Genomic DNA, 15,850 nt, shown 5'->3' with positions numbered 1-15,850 from the left:
TCTCATGAGTGGCTCATTGATTCTGGAGCCTCTTGTCACATGGCCAAAAACCAAGCCATGTTTTCTTCTTTAAATGATTGTAACACCAAAAATATATATATTGGTGATGATAGATCTCTTAACGTTGTAGGGACTGGAACTGTTCATCTAGACAATGGTCAGTTTAATGATGTATTATGTGTTCCAACCTTATCCTGCAACCTTCTATCTGTCTATCAGATAACTCACTCAGGTGAAGGTAAAATTGTTGAATTTTCACCTCATGATGTTGTAATCAAGGATCTAAAAGATCCTAAACAGATTCTAGCTACTGGTCTTGCTAATGATTCCAAAAGGTTGTATAAGTTTCACAACTTTGGGTCATCCAATCTTCCCTCAGTATTTGTTGCTCATAATGATGAAGTGAGCAAACTTTGGCATGAGCGATTTGGTCACTTAAACTATTGCTCCCTTCAGCATCTATGTAAAGAAAATATGGTGACAGGTCTTCCTATGGTATCTTGCAGAGATGGTGTTTGTTCCGAATGTGTACTCGGAAAACATCATCGGGACAGTTTTGACAAACGTGCCTCTTGGCACGCCTCAGCCCCTTTACAGCTTGTGCACAGTGATTTATGTGGTCCTCTTCCTGTTGCTTCATTCTCTGGCTGCAAGTACTTCTTAACTTTCATTGATGATTTCTCCAGACGCACTTGGGTATACTTCTTAAAACTCAAGAGCGAAGTATTTAACACTTTTTTGGCCTTCAAAGCCTTTGTTGAAAAACAATCTGGACATCAAATTCTTAAGCTAAGAACTGATAATGGTGGAGAATATGTTAAAAACACATTCATCAACTTTTGCACCGAAAATGGAATTCAAATGCAACATACTGTTCCATACACTCCACAACAAAATGGTGTAGCTGAAAGGAAAAATCGCACCTTAAAGGAAATGGCTAATTGTATGCTGCAATCTAAAGGACTCAGTCTTAGTTTTTGGGCCGAAGCAATTAATTGTGCAAATTATATAATCAATCGCACTCCTACTAAGGTTCTAGAGAATATCACTCCAGAAGAAGCTTGGAGTTCCATTAAACCAGATGTAAGTCACTTTCGTGTGTTTGGAAGTGAAGCATGGGCCCATATTCCAGATGAAAAGCATAAAGCTTTAGAACCTAAGAGTGAGAAATGTACTTTTGTTGGATATTCTGAAGATGTAAAAGGTTATAGACTTATTCCATTTAAGTCCAAAAATGTTATCATTAGAAGAGATGTAAAATTTGATGAAAATAAATCGGCCTGCGAGCCTAGTCCGGCGGATGTGCCACCTCTTCCTATCTCTTCTACTTTTGAAAACCTTTCTTCTTCAGATGATGAAAGCGAGGATGATAATCCTCCCCCACCTTCTCAGGATCCTCAACTTCCAAGATGGGTCCGTGCTACTCGGGATGCAGCAGGTGATCTTGCCGGTGATCCTACAGATCAGCGACGTACACGTTCTCAGTTTGAAAGAGCCTCTTCTTTACTGGCTCAAGCTCCAGTAAATCATGATCCTGACACTTTTGCAGAAGCTTCAAGCCATCCACATTGGGAAGCAGCTATGAATGAAGAATATCATTCATTAATGACAAATGATACATGGGATCTTGTTCCTCTACCAAAGGGACGCAAACTTGTTAGATGTAAATGGGTTTACAGAACCAAGTATGGACCAGATGGGAAAGTTGATAAACATAAAGCTCGTCTCGTTGCTAAGGGCTTTTCACAGGTTGAAGGCATTGACTACACTGAAACCTTTTCCCCTGTTGCCAAAATGAACTCTATCCGCCTTGTTCTTTCCCTTGCTGCCTCTTTAAAATGGGAAGTCCATCAGATGGATGTTAAATCTGCCTTCTTGCATGGGGACTTGCAGGAAGAAATCTATATGGAACAACCCATTGGCTTCATACAAACAGACTCCAGCCTTGTTTGTCGACTTAAGAAATCCCTTTATGGCCTCAAGCAAGCTCCTCGGGCTTGGTATGCCAAAATGGATAACTTTCTTTTAGAATCTGGCTTTTCTAGGTGTCATTCTGACAATACTGTCTACACCAAGAAAGTGGGCAACTCTCTTATCATCCTTGTTCTTTATGTTGATGATCTTATTCTTACTGGTAGTGATCCCAACCTTATAAACCATGTGAAGTCCAGCCTTAAAAAGAAATTTGAAATGACAGACTTAGGACATTTACACTATTTTCTCGGTCTTCAAGTCTTGCAATCCCAAGAGGGTATTTTCCTTTCCCAGTCCAAGTATGCTTGTGATATTCTTCGTCATTTTCACATGGAAGACTGTAAGCCAGCCCCTTCTCCCTTTCAGTCTAGAGTCAAACTTTCAGTCTCTTGTACTTCTCCTGAAGTTGATGCTACCTTATACCGTCAACTTGTCGGAAAACTCTTGTATTTAACCCATACTCGTCCTGATCTTTCCTTTGCTGTTGGCCTTGTTGCTCGTTTTATGCAAAACCCCCGTGAAAGTCATTGGAAAGCAGCTAAAAGAATACTTCGTTATGTTCGAGGTACAGTACAGTTTGGGATTCATTACAGTGCCAAAGCAGCTCCTCTGTTAGTTGGTTTCACTGATTCTGATTGGGCTGGTGACCCTGATGATCGGAAGTCTACTGCCGGTTATGTCTTCACTCTTGGTTCAGGACCTATTACATGGGCTTGTAAGAAACAGGCTGCCATTTCTCTTTCGTCAGCAGAAGCAGAGTATCGTGGTGCCGTGGAAGCTAGTAAGGAAGCCTTGTGGCTTCGTCAGATCCTATCAGAGTTTGGCTTTGAGCAGCAGCATCCAACCACACTTTGGTGTGATAATCAAAGTGCCATTCAGCTATGCAAAGATCCAGTCCAGCATCAGCGCAGCAAACACATTGAACTACACATGCACTTCATCAGAAAGCTCATTCATGACCATGTTCTTGAAGTGCAATATTGTCCAACAGATGATCAGGTTGCAGACATCTTCACAAAGGCTCTCACAGAGGCGAAGTTCACTAAACTTCGATATATGCTTGGAGTTCAGGAAGTTGTCACTAAGGGGGGATAGGCTCTAGTGCCTCCTTCCTTCTCCTATTGTGTCATATTTGTAAATCCTTCAATCCTATCCCAAGTTGTTCTTAAGGGGGGATGTTAGGATATTCCGACACATAGGATATAGTTAAGTTCAACTTGGTCCAGTATAGAGTTAGGTTAGAGTTAGGTAAAGTGTGTTTCTTTACCGTTGTACATTTTGTAACTTACAATCCGACGGTCACGATATGTAGTGATCCGACGGTTCACTCTCACCTCGGTATTACCGACACTTGATCCGTGGCTTGACACCCGATTGGTCCATGAGTTCTATTTAAAGCGCATGGAGGGTCATTGTTCGGGTAATCCGTGCATGAGAGAAGCTTATGTAAATTTTCATTCTTTGATTAATAAATTGCCTGTAGTACCCACGTTGGGACAGGCCGTGGACTGTTTCCCTCCTTGCACTCTGAGGGTTTTAACCACGTCAAAAATACTGGTGTATTGATTTGAGATCTGGTTGTGAGCGGTGTCCTTTTGGTATTCTTTCTGTGGAACTTACCTTGTAAATTCCTACAATATTGTTATCGTTGTACCCCATAGAAGCCCATCATTGTTATTGTTGTGCCCTTACATTATTATTGTTATGTCGGCTCTGATTATATTGTTACCCCTTAGACTCCTATATATAAAAAGGAGGTTTTTTCATTTGTATCATCCAAGCATTGTTCATTTGTGTAATGTAAAGGAGGTTGCCCTCTCGAAGAGACTATTTTTAAAGTCGTTGATCTATCTCTTCTTCTATTTTGTGCGTTGGTTCCATAACATTTGGTATCAGCACTTTTGATTCTAGGGTTTCACTACTTCAAACAGGTCATTATGACATTTTCGCTATAACGTTTTGTCTACGAAACTTCAGAAGTTGAAATTAAAATCCATTTGAGCCGAAATCTTGATGAACCTCGTGTCCGAATTTCAGATCTTGTCTTGCTACATTTTCAGAGATATGAACTGAGGAAGCTAGGGATTTTGCAGGCTCCTGAATTCCATCTCCAACAGGTGACCTTGGGAAAATCATTATAACTTTCTCTCTAGGCATCGGATTCAAATTTCGTAAAAATTGACAGAAATAGGATGGACTGTAGTTTGTTGGGTAGCGTTTTCAGGGTAGAAGGTCGAAACAGTGACACGTGGCACTTCGTACAAATTCGCTCTACTGAAATAGTCTATAATCAGATCATCGTGGGAGATTGGGCATAACTCTTTCTTGAAGAATCCAATCACGATCAGACTTGTGGAGTTGGAAAAAAGTCTCATAGGGATACCACAGGACAAAATTTCATACCTTGGGGATCCGAAATTACTGAGATACAACATATTCAATATTGAGCTTTTACAAAGTAAGAAAAATGTGTGTATTTTTAAACAATTTGCATAAGTTTTGTTTGAAAAATTAGTTTGAAATGATTGAAAGAGAATAGTGAAGCATAAATATCATTAATTGATAACCCTAAGAAATAAAATGGAAACACCTAGTAAGCAACCCGAAAGTTCTACTATGACGCATGAAGAAGAAGAAGAAGAAATGCAACATGATATATCAAAATTATGAGACCAAGTGCAACAAATTTCGCTCTCGCAAAGAGTAACCAAAAATTAAATGGAAGCTAAGATGGATGCTATGAAGAATAGCGTAAAATCAGACATGGAATATTTGAAGAAATACATGGAAGGTTTGAAGGGAGGTTTGGCAAAGTTGCTACAAGAAATGCTTCCTAATGGCGAAAAGGTAGTAGAGGAAACTCATGATGAGAACAAAAGAAATGTTAATCATGATTTCATAGACTCTAACGTTGGATTGAAGACCCACCATATTCCAAAGATTGATATGAGGAAGTTTGATGGCAAAGATCCCGTAACATGGATACTACAAATGGAGCAATATTTTGATCTCCATAATGTGCAAAACACACAAAAGTTACGCATTGCAACTTTATATTTAGAACCCAATCAGTTTGTATGGTATCGATGGCTTTGCTCTCGTAAACAAATTGTCACTTGGTCAATTTTTACGGAAGAAATGATAGCACATTATGAAGATACAAAGAGCAACACCTTTTTTAGCCAACTGATAAATCTCAAACAAAGGGGTTCAATAATGGAACACATTAAGGACTTCAAAAAATTGAATATAACGGTAAATGATATTCCAGAGCATAGGATTGATGTCTTCATAAGACTCTAAAGAATAACATCCAACATGACATTCGCCTTTGGGAACCTGATTCATTGGAAAAGGAATTCAGGTTGGTAAGAAAAATTGAAAGCAAAATTATGGCAACAAGGAAGCCTACTACTCACAACTATAAAGATGGAAGTGTGGTTGCTCCTAGCTTTCCACAACTTACAAGGTTGACACCACAACAATTGGAAGAAAAAAGAGCAAAAAGGCTTTGTTACAATTGTGATAGCAAATACACTAAAGGTCATAAGTGTGCTGAGAAGAAATTATTTTACATCGATTGTGAAGAGGAGGAAGAAAAGGAACAAGAAATGTCAAACAAAGATATACACCAGGAATCAACCCCAAAGAAAGAAGAAATGAATCTAAACATATCTTGTCATGCATTGGCAGGAATTACCACTCCTCAAACTCTCAAGATAGAAGGACATATCAAGAAGAAAAAGGTAATAGTGTTGATTGATTCGGGTAGTACCCATAATTCTATTCATTGTAAGATAGCCAAGGAATTAAATTGCTTCCTATATCCAACACCATAGTGTCAAGTGATGGTTGCAAATGGAGAAACCATAAATTTTTCTAGAAAGTGCCATAATATCAAGCTATCCATAGGAGTATATGTATTGAATAGTCCAATGCTTTCCATTCCAATGGATGGTGTTGATGTTGTGCTAGGAGTCCAATGGCTACAACCTTTGGGTACGATAGCTTTTAATTTTCAAGAACTCTTCTTGAATTTTTTTTTTGGAAGGAAAAAAAGTTGAATTAAGGGGTATGACAGGGAAACCAGGAAAGATAATCAACTCTAATGGCATGACAAAGCTTCTAAAGAAAGAACAACAAAGCGTAATTGCACAATTATGTTCATTAGAGGTTCACACATCAAAATCATTTATTTCTCCAAACCTCCAAAGAGCTTTGGACAATCATTCCAAGGTATTTGAGACTCCCAAAGGCCTCCCACCTATTTGTGATCATGATCATGCTATTCATTTGATTCCAGGAAGTATTTCCCCAAACGTCAAGCCTTACAGATATCCCTATCCTCAAAAGAGTGAAATTGAAAGTATGGTTGTAGAAATGCTAGAGGCTATTATAATTCAACCTAGTCAAAGTTCTTTCTCTACTCCAGTAGTATTGGTGCACAAGAAGGATGGGCCTTGGCGTATGTGTCTGGATTATAGGGAGCTCAGCAAGCTCACTATTATACATAAATTTCTCATTCCGGTCATTGATGAATTCTTGGATGAATTACATGGAGCAATTTACTTCACCAAATGGGATCTTCGTTCAGGATATCATCAAATAAGAATGAAGACTGAAGACGTTCCGAAAACAGCATTTAGAACTCATAAGGGCCATTATGAATTTTTGGTCATGCCTTTTGGCCTTACCAATGCACCTTCTACATTTCAGGGTTTGATGAATTCCATTTTCAAACCCTCCCTTAGAAAAATTGTGTTAGTATTTTTTGATGATATACTAATCTACAACAAGTCTTGGAAGGATCGTGTTCAACGTGTTGACAGGGTGCTCAAGCTATTGGAGGAGAAACAATTGTATGCAAAAACCTCCAAATGTTTATTTGGAGTACAGGAGGTGGAATATCTAGGTCATATTGTATCTCATGAGGGTGTTAAGGCAAACCCTAACAAAATTAAAACCATTAAGTAATAGAAAATCCCCACATCCATAAAGCATCTGGGAGGATTTCTCAGGTTGACAATGTATTATCGCAAGTTTGTTAAGAATTATGGGATAATAGCAGCACCTCTAACAACATTACTGAAGAAAGAAGCATTTTCTTGGACTCTAAAAGCAATTAAAGCCTTTGAGCATCTTAAACAAGCAATGTGCCAAGCACCGGTCTTAGCTACGCCAGACTTCACAAAAACCTTTATTGTGGAATGTGATGCCTCAGGAAATGGAATTGGTGTTGTTTTAACTTTTAATGCAAGAAGGAAAACCCATTACTTTTGAAAATCGTTCAATCAAAGGAAAGTATTTACACAATATGAGAAGAAAACGTTGGCAATACTACATGCACTTAAGAAATGGCGACCTTACCTAATGGGAAGACACTTCAAGGTAAAAACAGATCATGATAGTCTTAAATACTTTTTAGAACAAAGGCTATCTTCAGAAGAGCAGCAAAAATTGGTCACAAAGTTGTTGGGTTATGACTTTGAAATCATCTACAAAAAAGGGAAGCAAAATGTTGTTACAAATGCACTCTCAAGAAAGGATGAGGATGTGAAAGCACTGCTTTGTACCATTTCTATTATCCAATCAGATTGGATAACCAAAGCAAGAGATGAATGGAAGAATGATGAAGAAGTGTGGGGCACTCATTCAAAAGTTGCAGCAAGATCCTAGTACATCTGATACATTTAGCTGGAATAGTGATTCATTATGGTACAAAGATCGCTTATACCTTTGTAAGAATTTCCAACTCAAACAAATGATTCTTATGGAACTGCACACCTCTCCCTTAGGAGGGCATTCAAGTTTTTTGAAAACTTACCACAGGGTTAAGAAATTTTTTTGGGATGGCCTTAAATCTGATATTCAAAATTTTGTGGCGGAATGTTTGGTTTTCCAACAAAATAAAGTTGAGACAATTAAGACCTCGAGTCTATTACAACCTTTATCCATTCCAAGTCAACGTTGGGAGGATGTTTCAATGGATTTTATCACAGGTTTACCCAAGTGTGAAGGAAAGAGTGTCATCATGGTGGTAGTTGATAGACTTACCAAGTATGCACACTTTTGTGCATTATCTCATCCATTTAAAGCCAGTACATTTGCTACTGCATTTATGGAAACAATTCAAAAGCTACATGGAAACCCAAAGGTTATTGTAAGCGATAGATATTCTATTTTCACTAGAAATTTTTGGACAAAATTATTTTCTTGGTATTTAATTAGCTCATAGCTCATCTTATCATCCTCAATCGGATGGGCAAATTGAGATAGTGAACAAATGTTTGGAAAGATATCTTCATTGCTTTGTATATAATTAAAAGACACAATGGGTCAAGTGGTTACCTCTGGCTGAATGGTGGTATAACACTTCCTTCCATACTGCAGCAAAAATGACCCCATTTATGGCTCTTTCTGGATATCATCCACCGTCCATCACATCATCTTTAAGAGAAAATTTTAAGGTTCAAGCAGTGGAAGATCACATTAAGCATCAACAACAAGTTCTCCAACTCTTAAAGGATAACCTCACTTTGGCGCAGAATAGAATGAAACAACAAGCAAATCAACATTGCAGTGAATGAAGTTTTGATGTAGGCGACTAGGTATTTTTACAACTACAACCATGCAAACAAATGCCCCTCAAGCAAGCTAAGAAGGATAATAAATTATCACCAAAGTATTATGGTCCTTACAAGGCATTGCAAAAATTTGGTACTATGGTACACAAATTGGAGCTTCCTACATCTTCCCGAGTGCACCCAATTTTCCATATTTCATGCTTAAATAAGGTTATAGGTGACAAGCTCCCAGTTCAAACAATATTGCCAGAACTTGACGAGGAAGGAAAAATCATATTGTAACCTGAAGAAGTCACGGAAACAAGAACTCGACAACCACGAAATTGATCAATTTCAGAGTATCTCATCAAATGGAAGAACTTACCCGCAGAAAATTCCACATGGGAGGATGAGAATTTTATACAAAAGCATCTAGAACTACTCAAGCGTTGAGGACAACACTTTTTTTAAGGAGAGGGGCATGTTAAGTCCCTATAATACTAGTGTATTCTCTCATTGTTATTAATGTAGCCCCCTTATTGCTATTGTCGTGCCCATGTAGTCCCCATATTGTTATTGTTGTGCCCCATAGAAGCCCACTATTGTTATTGTTGTGCCCTTACATTATTATTGTTATGTCGGCTCTAATTATATTATGACCCCTTCGATTCCTATATATAGAAAGAATATTTTGTCATTTGTATCATCCAAAAATTGTTCATTTGTGTAATGTAAAGGAGGTTGCCCTCTCGAAGAGGCTATTTTTGAAGTCGTTGGTCTATCTCTTCTTCTATTTTGTGAGTTGGTTGCATAACAAAGTTGAACAACTACATTTGAAAAAGTTGTTCATCAAGAAGATTAGAAGAAGGTGATCCAAGAAGAATATCAATCCATCATGAAAAATGGGGTTTAGGAAATCGTTCCTAGAGCAAGTGACAAATCGATTGTCACTTCAAAATGGATTTTCAAAATCAAACATGCGATTAATGGAAGCATAGACAAATATAAAGCAAGATTCTTTGCAAGGGGTTTCTCACAAAAGGAAGGCATATATTATGAAGAAACCTTTGCTCCTACTGCTAGGTATACTACTATAAGATCTTTGGTTTCACTAGCTTCTACTATGGGATGGAATATCCATCAAATGGATGTCAAAAGAGCATTCGTAAATGGAACCATTGATGAAGACGTGTATATTGAACAAAAGGAAGATTTCAAAATAAATAGCAGGGGTCAACATGTTTGCAGACTTAAGAAAGCCCTATATGGCTTGAAGCAAGCTCCTAGGGCATGGTATGCAAGAATGGATGCATATCTCTTAAGAATTGGGTTCGTAAAAAGTTCTGCAGACGCAAATCTCTACATCAAGGTGGTGAAGAATGAACCAATCATTATACTACTATATGTGGATGATTTGTTTATTACAGGTGTGGAGCGTAAAATAAAAGAATGCAAGAAAATGTTGGCAGTTGAATTCGAAATGAAATATCTGGGACTTATGCACTATTACTTGGGCTTGGAAGTCTGGCAGAAACCCAGAGAGATATATCTGGGTCAAGGGAAATACATAATCGAGATATTGCAGAGATTCGGTATGATGGATTCCAAGCCTATGACTACTCCCATGATCACTAATATCAAGAAGTTGAGAAGATCTGACTCTAATCTCATCGATCCTACTAGCTATCCCTAATTTACCTGATAAATACGAGACCTGATATATGTTTGGCCTTAAATGTTCTTAGTCAATTTCAATTGGAGCCTCATCATGACCATTGGATAGCTACCAAGCATATTTTGAGATATCTACGTGGCATTATACATCACTGCCTGAAATATGATGGAAAGGAAGTTAAGTTAACAGGTTTTACAAATTCTAATTGGGGTGGCAGTGAGACTGATGGAAGAAGCACTACTGGTGGATGTTGCAATTTGGTATCTGTGATTATTTCATGGATGAGTAGAAAACAAGATCTTGTTGCTTTAAGTAGTGTTGAAGAAAAATATGTTGTTGCATGTGAAGTAGGAAAAGAAGTTGTCTGGTTGAGAAAACATTTGCCAGATTTGTTTGGAAAGTTTCAGGATCCTACAGTGATAAATTGTGATAATCAAAGCAGCATCAAGATGTCTAAAGACCCTGTATTCCATGCGAAGACGAAGCATATCAACAACAAGTACCACTACATTAGGAGATTGGTACAATATGGGGTCGTGAAGCTATAGTATATTCCAATAGATGAATAAGTAGCTGATGTATTGACGAAATCTCTTCCGAACAAGAAGTTTGAATATTTTAGAAACATGCTTGGGTTAGTTGATATTATAGATTTGGTCGATAAGGAGAGATGAAGCATCTAATGGTGGATGCTTGGGAGGACATTTGGTTGGCCTGTGTGTTGATATCTAGATCCCGAAGAGGGAGGGTGGCATTGGTCATGGAGCTCCAACCTTGGATACGCACCTAGATCCTTGGGTTGATGATTAGCAAGTAAGCCTGATGGTACCTAGAGTGGTTGATATCTTGAGTCCATCGTAGTCCCACCCGGATAGATTACCTTGGTTAGGTATCTTGTCCGAAGCACTAAGTGTGCTAGAACTCTTCGTAGTTCATTTAATTTTGAAATATTCCATGTACTCTCATATGCATGTAATTATGAATACCTCCCAAGTTAAGAGGGAGTGTTTAAGAGTGAAACTAGCTTCGGTCTTCATAATTGTACTTGTCAAAAAGAAAATTTATTATTAAAGAAAATGACTTATTAAAGCATGGGTTCCATTATTGGGTCAATGTTTTGTAGGTCAAAGCCTCCATTGAAGGCTTCTAGGTTGTGTCTTGAGCCATTAAAGTCATTTCCATTTTTATTAGACCCTTCTTGGGCTTTTGTATCATGTAAAAAGAATTATTTTTGAATCAAAAAGGTAATTTGTCACCTCCACACCAAGTCAGCCCTGTCCCCAAGAAGTCGGCCTACATGAGGGCAATTTGACCCAACATAAAGGCTATATAAGGAGATGCAATTCAACCAATTTGTCACATTCACTCAACAAGTTTGATCTTCAAGCAAATGAGGCAGAAAAAGAGTGTAAAGTAGTTGGAAGAGGACGAAGTTTGTTGGGAAAACCTAAGACGAGTTTTGGGCTATCTTTCTCTCACACGTGAGAAGTTTTCAGGCCAGTTGTTGGGGCCGAAAATATGTCTACTGCGGGTCTAAAATTTTGAAGCTGGGGATCAAAGTTCTGCTGCTGGGGGACCGAAATTTTGGACTGAAGCTGCTACTAGGAAGCTGTCACTTGGAGTATTTTGTCAACATCATTTGTTGCAGGGAAGGGCTGATTTGGTCGTTGGAGGAGGCCTTTGTCTAGGTCTAAGAAGTCTAGAAGTGTCCCATCTTGATTTGAATCTACTGAAGGAAGAGTTCTTGACTGGGTTTTCCCCATATAGGGGTTTTGCCCTGGCTGAGTGCCTACATCTTGTGTCTCTTGTTCTTTTAAGCTTCATACACATAAATTGGAAATTGCTTGATGAAAGATAAACTAATTAAGAAGTAAAGGAAGCCAACATAATTCACAAGTAATTATCAAGAAAGAGGAATCAAACCCTAAATTCTACTAGCATTGATTTCTCAACAACTTCTTGGGGTCACCGAGGCACTTTGGATTTGTTGAGAAATCTAGGGCATCAAGATTAGGTGATTTATCTTCTTATGATAACTCCTTGTGAATGCTTTTTACTTCTTTAGATTAGGATATTTTCTTTTTCTTAGATTATTATTGTGTTCTTCATCAAACAACTACCAATGCATAAACAATAAAAAGACAAGAGACACAGAATGTAGGCGATCAACCATGGCCAAAACATCTCTCACTTGAGAGGAAAACACAAATGAATTATTCTTATAGAGACTTCAATTAACGAATACCAAGACCAAGGCCTAGACCCTTGACAAAACAACCTCTCCAAGACCAAGTCACAAGCCTTCTTGTTTGATTTCTTCCTTGAGTCAATGATGGTCAAACTTCCTTCCCTCCTTCACTATCTCAGCTCTTTTATGAATTTCGGTTCCTTGATTCCGCTCTGCAATTTTCAGCCTACTTCTGAAGTCCTAGTTATAGCATATGAGGGAGATAAACACCTTGATTCCCTTCACTTTAGATGGAGGTTCTTTCTCCTTTAACTCGGCTAGAGAATCACCTTGTTCTTCTCCAAAATCTGTCTTCACAATATGACTGTGGTATCTCGTTCTTTCTGTAGTAGGTAGCAGCAGATTCTTGCATGTGTGGAGTATACTTAACCCAAAAATAGACCCAAAAACAATACCAAAGACTTCGCTCTTCCTTTCCTTCTCTTCGTTGGTTATGAGGCTCCTTTCCTAGTGATTCTCGCACTTCTTATTGCAGACTTCTCCTTGACCGAAAATCTGAGTTCCAAATGGAGGCCAAGCTGCCTATTTATAGTGGTTTGCCCATGAGAAATAAGCCGACTTGATAGATTCCTAGGCCGACATGTCATTTGGTGTAGCTTCATTATTTCATTTAAGGCCGACTTGATGGAGGTGCTTGAGCTTGGTCTTGGAGGATCTTTTTGACTCTTTCAATGACTCACATACATTTGTAACATGCCCAAGAAGGGTCTTCCATACATGACATTGACTCAATAGACTTTTATGACTTGATGACAAAACCTAAAGGCTCACAATGGGAACCTTAACTAAAATAAAATTCCTTGATCATGAAACCCATGATTCAAGCATTACAAAAATAATTTTATTTTCTTCTTTACATCAATTACATAAAATCACAATTACACATGTCATTATGAAGACCGAACCTAGTTACACTTTTCAACACTCCCTCTTAACTAGGGAGGTATTCATAATCCATACAAGGTACTTGGACATTCTCAATCTGAAGAATTCTCATAAGAAGAGTCGGATTGGTAACCCATCTGTATAGCATCATATCATCTAGCATTGTCACATAGCAAGGCCTTGACTAACCGCTCTATCTCTCCACAAGATCAGAGCACAATGTTGGCGAGACTAATGATGTATAGACACCCTCATCATTGTCTCTCTCGGAACATACCCCACCCAAGTTCTCTTAGAGTATGTTCCACCAGGACTATTCTTAGCTTGAATTCCTAGTCCTCAAAGAATATTTGTCCTCTACGACTACTCTTATCTTGGATGCCCTAACTCATCCTCAAAGAGTATCGGATGTCAGATGTTTATCCAACCCTCCATTCTGTCTTCCCAAGTGAAGACAAGAATGATGTGTCTATCTCTCCCTCTTAACTATGGAGGAGATACCTATTACAATGAAGGAATGTACTCATTCCTACGGAAGGAATGTACCTAAGCTCCCTCTTGGCTTAGGAATTTGCTTCCAAGTTTCTACCAAGTTAAAAACTCGTTTCCAGACTCCCTCTTAATTAGGGACCTACAGCAACTCTTTAGGTGGAGATGATGGGACAACCAACTGCTTGAAGAAATCCTCACGATGTCATGAACTTCTTTTCTTTATTTAAGTGTCTTCATGTTTTGGGACTTTTTCATAGGGCACAAACCATCCATCACTTTCATCCATGAGTCAATCATGTCATTATTCCTTTCATCGAAAAGTGATCCATCAATTCATATCTGGCCTTCCTTCATGCCATGTTGCCTTCTTCATGCCATGTTTCCTTAAGGATCTTTCATCCTACTACATGGACATCAATGGTGGAAGATATCCATAGCTCTTCCCTTGGCAACCCTGCATAAGCCCATCCAGATATCATTCAAAAATAAGGAATGAACATTAAATCAAAATTACCTTTGTGATGGTCTTTCATCATGACATCTTCTAGTTCGCATCAGCATCCTGCATACACATTGACACATCTCCAAAAGATATATACTGTCAAGGGTCTCTTTCTTTTTCAGACTTCATCAAAGTCTTCATATCTTTCATGGAGATATCCTAGTCAAATTTCTCAGTCCTCGGATGTTGATTTCCTTTTCCATAGTTGCATATTTCATGATCTCTTCCTTTCTTTCTTCACACATTTCCTTCTAGGAACTTCCAGTCATAGTTCCTCCAATTTTGTCAACCACCTCATATATCATATGAGGACATATTATGTTGATTTCATCTAGACAATGTGTGACCCATGCCTTCCTGCATTATTTCACGGGAGAAGATCCTTTTCTTTTGATCATGCTCTCGAGATAGAGAATTTATCCATGTTACCTGCAACCATATGACATGACTCTACAATATTGAATACAAGCATACATACCTCATTTTCCTTTATATCATCCAGAATTCCTTCAGTAGCTTCCTTGATTGAAAGAACTTCAATCCTTTGATCTGCTTTACCTCCTTTGTCATCATACCATCATCCCATGAATTCCCACAAGTTGGAATTCTTGATGAAACCCTTGCTTCCTTTTGATTGGTGAACCTTCCAGGCATTATTGAGGTCAGAATTTCAGTTTCCTTCCGATAGTAGTTAGCAGAATTATTGGGCAGTGCGCAGATTTTGTGGGAGCCATTTCCAGTAGTTGGATTAGCGAGATCTCACTTGGGGTTTGTGTAGCTTGCATAGCAGACCCAGATTCTATCATTCTTTGTCATTTATGTACTCAGTTTTTTGTATTAATAAAATCGCTCAATTGTTTGGCTCAGTTTCTTGTGTATTTTGATGTGCATGTTTGGAAATTGTTTATTGTTGTTGTTTCCTTCTACATGTCTCAATTATTTGTTGTAAATTTCAATTTGGGAACATTACATTATCTTCTCTGTCTAGGTTGAAATGACACTTGAGACTTGTTTGCTCCTTGTAGGCCAATTGAGGCTAGAAAAGTTACAATGATCTCAGTCTCACGTAAGCGCTTGAGGGTAGGGTGAGATATGTCCAAGCATAAGTCAATTGGGTATATCTTGGTTGGTTAAGAGAAGTTATCCTCCCCACATAGGTTCAAATCCAACTTGTAAAATGTTTTCCCATTGTGGGCCGATTGGTGTTGGCAAGTTACATGCAATCTCACACTCGCTTAAGTGCTTGAGGGTGGGACAAGATGTTTTCAGGCATTTTGTCAATTAGGTCTAGCTTGGGTGGTTAAGAGGAGAAGTTGTTAGCTTCTCCACTCATATTCAAATCCCCTAATGAAAAGACCATCCTTTGTGGACCAAGTAGTGCTGGAGGTACTAATAATCTCACTCTTGCTTAAGTACTTGAGGGTAGGGCAAGATATTTTTAATCAATTAGCACATGATCATGTGGTGCAATGAGAACGCAAGAGGACTTCTCCCCTGCCCATCCAGGTTCA

At 38.4% G+C, this 15,850-nt stretch overlaps 1 protein-coding gene across 5 annotated transcripts in view; it reads right to left on the bottom strand.

Moving 5' to 3' along the window:
* The window catches only part of LOC149156835 (ras-related protein RABC1-like), a 385,206-nt gene that overhangs the window by 358,146 nt on the left and 11,210 nt on the right, over window positions 1-15,850 (bottom strand). The window lies entirely within an intron of this gene.

Source organism: Pinus tabuliformis, chromosome 9 (assembly GCF_031772625.1).
Source record: "Pinus tabuliformis cultivar Carrire ecotype Pingquan chromosome 9, CPIR1, whole genome shotgun sequence".
Classification (NCBI taxonomy): Eukaryota; Viridiplantae; Streptophyta; class Pinopsida; order Pinales; family Pinaceae; genus Pinus; species Pinus tabuliformis.
This window is presented reverse-complemented; position numbering and strand designations above follow the sequence as displayed.